Genomic DNA, 7,907 nt, shown 5'->3' with positions numbered 1-7,907 from the left:
ATCCAGAAAAAGCATTTGACAAAAGTCTACATTCATTCAAGATAAAAATTCTCAACAGAATGGGTATATAGGGAATGTACGTCAACCTAATAAAAGCCATACAAACCCACAGGTAATATCATACTGAACAGTGAAAAGCTGAAAAGATTAAAAAAAAAAAAGCAAGACAAAGGTGCCCACACCACTTTTATTCAACATTGATCTGGAAAACCTAGATAGAACCATTAAGCAAGAAAAATAAAAGTCATCCAAATTGGGAAGGAAGAAGTGAACCTGTCTCTATTTGCAAATGACATGTATGGCAAACCTTGAAGAGTCCACCAAAAATCTGTTAGAACTAAAAAATGAAATTAACAAAGTTGCAGGATATAAAATATAAAAAATCAGTTATGTTTGTATACATGAATAATGAACTGAAAGAAATTAAGAAAACAATTCCATTTGCAATTGCGTGAAAGAGAAAATACCTAGGAATAAATATAACCAAAGAGGTGAAAGACCTGTTTGTTGTAAAGTATAAAACAGTGATGAAAGACATTTAAAGCCATGAATGGAAAGGTATTCTGTGCTTATTTATTGGAAGAATTAATAGTGTTTAAATGTGCATACTACCCAGTCTGCAGATTCAGTGCAATCCCTTTCAAAATCCAAATGGCATTTCTCAAAGAAATAGAACAAAATCCTAAAATGTGTATTGAATCACAAAAGACGAATAGCCAAAGCAATCTTGAGAAAGCAGAACAAAGTTGGAGGTATCACACTTCCTGGTTTCAAACTATTATAAAATGATAGTCATCAAAACAGTATAGTATTGATACTAAAACAGACACATAGATGAATGGAATGGAATGGAATGGAATGGAATAGAGCCCAGAAATAATCCCATGCTATATGTTCAATTTATGACAAAGGAGCCAAGAATATACAGTGGGGAGTGGATGGTTTCTTTAATAAGTGGTGCTGGGGAAACTGGACAGCAAAATACAAAAGAATGAAGCTGAACCATGATCTTCTATTCTACACAAAAATCAACTCAAAATGGATGAAAGACTTGACATTAGACTTAAGCCATAAAACTCCTAGAAGAAAACATAAGAGATATGTTTCTTGATGTTAGTCTTGGTGATTTTTTGGATTTGACACAAAAGCAATGGCAACAAAAGCAAAACCAAACAAGTGGGACTACATCAAACAAAAAAGCTGCACAGCAAAGGAAATCAAAATGAAAAGACAATCTACGATTGGGAGGAAACATTTGCAAATTATATATCTGTTAAGGGATTAATATCCAAAATATACAAAGAACTCCTACAACTCAGTAGGAAAAAACAATTCAGTTTTTAAAAATGGACAGAGGAACTGAATAGACATTTTTCCAAAGAAGATATATAATTGGACAATAAGTGCATGGAAGGGTACTCAACATCATTAATCATTGGGGAATACAAATGAGAACTCTAATGAGATACCTTTCATACCTGTTAGAGCGGCTATTATCAAAAAGACAAGAAACAACAAGTGTTGGGGAAATAACTCATGAGTGTGGACTGTACACTGTTTTTGGAAATACAAATTGGTGAAGCCTCTATGGAAAACAGTAAAGAGATTCCTCAAAAAATTTAAAACTACCATAAAGTCCAGCAATTCCATTTCTGGGTATTTATCCAAAGGAAACAAAATCACTATCTTGAAAAGATAGTTGCACTCCCATGTTCACTGCAGTATTATTGTAGTAGCCAAGACATGGAAACAACCTGGGTGTCCATCCACAGATGAATGGATAAAGAAAATGTTAACACACACACTAAGGGATATTATTCAGCCATAAAGAAGGAAATACTGCCATGTGCAACAAATAGCACTGATTTGGTAGTCATTTTACAATATATACATAAATCATTGTGTATACATCTAAAACTAATACAATGCCAATTACACCTCAAATTTTACTTATTTAAAGATTTATATTTATACACATGCACAATATGTGGAGGGGCTGAGGAAGAGAATCTTTAAGCAGACTCCATGCCAAGCATGGAGCCCAACTCAGGGCTTGATCTCACGACCTAGGAGATCACAACCTGAGCTGAAACCAAGAGTCAGATACCTAACTGACTGAGTCACCCAGGGGCCCCTATATCTGAATTTTTAAAAAGTCCACAATGATGGGGGTGAGTCAAAAGAATATAGAAACTAAAGAAAAAGCTCCCAATAGCACTGAACAATTAAACAACAAAATACATGAATATATAACCGAACATATAAAGTAAATATGCATGATGCAAATAATTTGATAAATAAATGGGGGAGAATAACTCTCCCATGTGGTAGAATTCCAAATAATGTATGTGGTTACTCAACCCTCAAGGAGGTGCATTGTAACTCTCCAGTCCCTGCATGTGAGCTGTGCATAATGACTTCATTCCATTCATTCCAAAAAACACAGTATAGAAAGGGGGAAAAAGTAACTTTACAATAAAGAAGTCTGACACATACTACCTCAGCTAGGTGATCAAGTTAACTTCATCAGTGAAAATTTATGTTTGTAGTATTATACTTGATATGACTTGATAAGAATGGTGCTTTGCTTCTGTGGTCTTCCTCCCAAAAACCCATTAACCCGTAATTATGAGAAAAGTATCAGACAAATCAGGCCCTCATTTGAGGGACATTGTACAAAATTTCTAACTAGTATTCTTTAAAACTTCTGATGTCATCAAAGGAAGGAAAGTTTGATACTGTCACAGCCAGAGGATCCTAAGGGAATATGACAACTAAATATAACATGGTGTCCTAGATGGGATCCTGGAACAGAGGAAAAGACGTTAGGTAAAAATTGAGAAAATCTGAATATATTTATCAAATTAATAGTTTGATAACTAAATGGGGGAATCCCTGGGTGGCTCAGCGGTTTAGCGCCTGCCTTTGGCCCAGGGCGCGATCCTGGAGTCCCGGGATCGAGTCCGCATCGGGCTCCTAGCATGGAGCCTGCTTCTCCCTCCTCCTGTGTCTCTGTCTCTCTCTCTCTCTATGTCTATCATAAATAAATAAATAAATCTTTAAAAAATACTTTATAATGTATCAGCACTGGTTCATTAATTGAGAGTGTACCATAATAATGTAAGATAACAATAGAGAAAACCTGGTATGGGATTTATGGGAACAATCTGTGCGGTCTTAACAACTTTTCTGTTAATGTTTACCAACAAAAATTCATTCTCATAATAAAAATTTTCAGCATACTAAAAAAAAGAGAAGAGTTTCCTTAGGCTGATAAAAAGAATGTAGGAAAAACATGCATTTAATGGTGAAATTTTGAACACTTCCCCCCTAAGTTTGGGATGCCTATTCTCACCACTTGTATTCAACATTGTATTAGAGATCCTAGTCAGTGTGATATTGTAATAAAAAGAATAAATATGAGAAGAGATGAAGTAAAACTTTTTTAATAAAAAGAATAAATATGAGAAGAGATGAAGTAAAACTTTTTTAAAGCAATTACAAGTTGAAGAATTGAGGTCTTAAAAAGCTAAGTAGCTAAGTAAACAAAAGATAGGATAAGGGTATAAGACAAATCTCCAACTTAGTCTCTGCTTCAACTGATAACAGGTGTCCTCTGCTTACTGATACAAAACTTATTTGCAAATAGCATGTTTGCATTTGAAGAGAACTCTATGGAATATTTTTAGAATATTAGTGAGTTTATCAACTTCATAGGATATGAGATTAATACACAAAATTCAATTGAATTTCTGTATTCTACCAACAAACAGAAAGTGACATGAACAATACCACTCGTCATGACACAAAATCATCAATTTCTTAGCATTAAGTCTACCTAAAAGGTGTGCATGATCTCTGTTTTGAAAATGAATTGACTGTTAGGATAAATTAAGGCAGACTCAAACAAGTGGAGAGATGCCATGTTCATTGGAAGAATCAATATTCTTAAAATGTCCATTCTTTCTAAATAGATCTATAAAATACACCCCCTTTCAAAAATTCCAGCAGCCTTCCTTGAGGAAATTACTAGTTGATTTTTAAAAATTGTTTTAAGACTTTATTTATTTGAGAGAGAGAATGAGTGGGGAAAGGGATAGAAGGAGTGAGAGAAGCAGACTCCTCGCTGAGCAGGGAGCCTGTTGTGTCAATCTCAGGACCCTGAGATCATGACCTGAGCCGAAGGCAGATGCTTAACGACTGAGCCACCCAGGCACCCATTGCTTTTCTTTTAAATATTATTTTTTCTCTTTTAGGTCCTTTGTATTTCCATATAAATTTTCAAATTAAGGGGCAATATTGGGAAAATATTCCTTTTTTTAAAGATTTGTTTATCTAATAGAAAGAGTGAGGGGAGGGGCTCAGGGAGAGGAAGAGAAGCAGACTTCACACTGAGTGCAGAACCCAACTCAGGACTCAATCTCAGGACCCTGAGATTATGACCTGAGCCAAAATCAAGAGTCTATTGCTTATCTGACTGAGGCACCCAGTGCCCTTTGGGGAAATATTCTTAAAAACCTCAATTCCATCCTGAAGTAAGTACACAAGAGAAATGAAAACATATTCACAGTTTTGTCCAAGAATGTTCATAACAGCCTCATTCATAATATCTCTACCTGGAGATAATTCAAATATCGATCAAATCATACAATGATTAAAGGACAGACTACTGATACACACAATATAGATGCATCTCAAAAAAAAAACCATATTGAGCAAATAAACCCAAAACAAGAGTCTGCATACTTCATTCCATTTATATGAAGTGCAAAAACAGGAAAAAATAATGTAATAAAAGAGTAGTTACCTTGAAGGAGGGAGTTGAAGAAGTGACTGGAAATTGGCACAAAAAACTGGAAAGGGCCATATGGAAATACTTTACCTTGGTCTGGGTAGTTGTTACAGGGATGTATACAATTGTCAAAACTCAGTGAACTAATAGGTTGATATTGGGATCCCTGGGTGGATCAGCAGTTTAGCACCTGCCTTCAGCCCAGGGTGTGATCCTGGAGTTCCAGGATTGAGTCCCACATCAGGCTCCCTGCGTGGAGCCTGCTTCTGCCTCTGCCTGTGTCTCTGCCTCTCTCTCTCTGTGTGTGTCTCTCATGAATAAATAAATAAAATCTTTTAAAAATAAATAAATAAATAAATAAATATGTTAATATCTGTACATTTTATTATATGTTAATTACACCTCAATGAAACAATTAAAATTTAAAATATACATAAGGAGCCTTATATTTTATTTCAAAATTTGTGAAACACAGATTTAGATCACTGCATAAACTCAGAAAACAATCGCTACAGTGAACCCTAATGGTATTTTTAAAATTATGCCAACTGACAATTCCTTTAAAAAAGTAAAAGAAGGGGACGCCTGGGTGGCTCAGTGGTTGAGCATCTGCCTTCGGCCCGGGGCGTGATCCTGGAGTCCCAGGATGGATTCCTGCATCAGGCTTCCTGCATGGAGCCTGCTTCTTTCTCTGCCTGTGTCTCTGCCTCTGTGTGTGTCTCTCATGAATAAATAAGTAAAATCTTAAAAAGAAAAAGTACCATATAAGCCAGCAATTCCACCTCTGGATGTATACCCAAAAAAATTTTTTAAAGATTTTGAAATGCATGTTCATAGCAGTATTACTCATAATAGCCAAAAAGTGGAAGCCACCCAAGTGCCCATCAACAGATAAATGGATAGATTAAATATGGTATATATGTACAATAGAATACCATTCCATCTTAAAAAGGAAGTACATTCTGACACATGCTACAACATAGATGAACTCTGAAGACATAGACACTGTGCTACATGAAACAAGCCACAAAGAAAAAATACTTTTTTCCACTCATATGAGGTACTTAGAGACAGAAAGTAGAATGGTAGGTGCCAGGAGTTGGGGGGTAGAGAAAATGGGGAATTACTGTAAACTGGCAACAGAGTTTTAGTTTTTCAAGATGAAAAATGTCTTCTGGAAAAATGGCTGGTGTTGGTTGCACAATGTGAACATACTAAACTGTACACTTGAAAATGGCCCAAATGGCAAATTTTGTTAAAAATAATTTTTAAAAATGTATCTGCTGATGTAAATAAATCAAATTCAGTTTCTTCTTTATGGTTCTTTTGTTTCTGGGATCATAAAAAGCTTGGCAAAACTCCCTAGTGTTAAAGAAAAACAAATTTCACCTTCCTGCTATAGCAGATCTTATTATAAACTATTAACAGTTTTCCTCAGACTAAACATGATTTAATACCTTTCATTTTATTTTTCCCTCTTCTGGAAATAGGATATTTGAGGAGATATTTGATGGGGGGAGGTGCCTAGGGAAAACTGATTGGATTTTCCTTTACTCACATTCACAACACTTTGACATCAGATGTGTGGTTGTTGTTTTTTTCCCCCACACAGACCAGTTCTCCAATATGAACCTGGTGTCCTGCAATCCAATTCAATTTTGACACTAACTAGAGTTAGCACAGATCCCACAGATTAAGGGCTCAGTCCCACAAGACTGCCCTCCATTTCAGACCCTAATCAGAGGTAGCTGGTATCCAGATTACCCAGAACTGTCTGACTGGGATAGAATATGCAGGCTCTCACAATCCCCTTCTTGGGTTCAATTATTTGCTATAACAGCCCACACAACCAAAGAAAACAGTTTACTTATTATTGCTGGTTTATTACAGATGATTTTTTAAATCATACAGATGAACAGCCAGAAAAAGACATACGTAGGGTGAGATGTGAAGGGGTCCTAAGTGCAGGAGCTTCTGTTCCATGGAATTGGAATGCATTACCCTCTGGCACATGAATGTGTTCACCAACCTGGAACCTCCCTGAACCCCAAACTTTTTTTTAGAGGTATTTTTTTATAGAAGCTTCATGTAGGCATGATTGATCATTAACTCAATCTCCAGCCCTTATTTAGAGGATGGGAGATGTGGCTGAAAGTTCCAAGCTTCTATGCATGGTTTATCTTTCTAGTGAGCAGCCCCTTTCTAGGAGTCTACCAAGAGTAACCTCATTAGAACAAAAGTCACTCATATCTCCCAAGAGATTCCAAGGGGTTTAGGAGTTCTGTATCAGAAACGGGTCAAAGACCAAATATTTGCAGGAACCAGAGGTAAAGACTATATAGATATATATACAATATACATTATATATGTGTATATATATATACAATATATATACAATATATATAATGTATAATATATATGATTGTATTATAATTGTATAATACAATAATTGTATAATAATATATAATGTATAATATATAATGTATAAATATATCATCTATTATTTTACATGAGGAAATTACCTCATATATAGCTATATGTTTTAATCTTTAGATTTATTCAACTTACTCTGACCTTGCAGACTGCTTCTCTGGATTCTAGCTCCTTCTCTGGAAACTTGGAGGCTTCTTTTTTCTCCTAAACCCTTCTACCTCGCACTCTGACTTCTCTCATGAGTTCTAGGCATCTCCCCTGAGCTCTGGTTCTTCCTTCAAGGGCTCCATGGCTCCTCTAACATCAAAATCTGCTTCTTCTACTCTTCTTTCTTATGCTTTGCTGGGCATGGGATTTGTTCCCAGAACTTATTAGCTTCTGTACATTGTCAACTTCATCTATTCCCTTTGGGGCTCATACCTCTCCCCTGAGATCTGTCTCCTGCTCCAGGGTTTCTTCCCAGTACTCAAGCTTCTGATCTCCTGGGCTCCCAAACTTTCTTCCTCAGAATTTGTCACCTCCCTCAGGAGTCTGATTTCTGATGCCCAAGATCTTCTCTTGGGCTTCCAAACACCTTCAAGCTCTAGCTCCTCTCTTGCTCTTGCAGACTCTCTCCTTGAGCTCTATAGCCCCTCTCTAGGTACCCTCAAACTCCCTTGAGGTGCCAGGCCCCTCCTCTATC

The sequence above is a fragment of the Canis lupus genome, chromosome 1 (genome assembly GCF_011100685.1).
Source record: "Canis lupus familiaris isolate Mischka breed German Shepherd chromosome 1, alternate assembly UU_Cfam_GSD_1.0, whole genome shotgun sequence".
NCBI classification, from domain to species: Eukaryota; Metazoa; Chordata; class Mammalia; order Carnivora; family Canidae; genus Canis; species Canis lupus.
The sequence above is the reverse complement of the archived record's forward strand: the minus strand, read 5'-3'. Positions refer to the sequence as shown.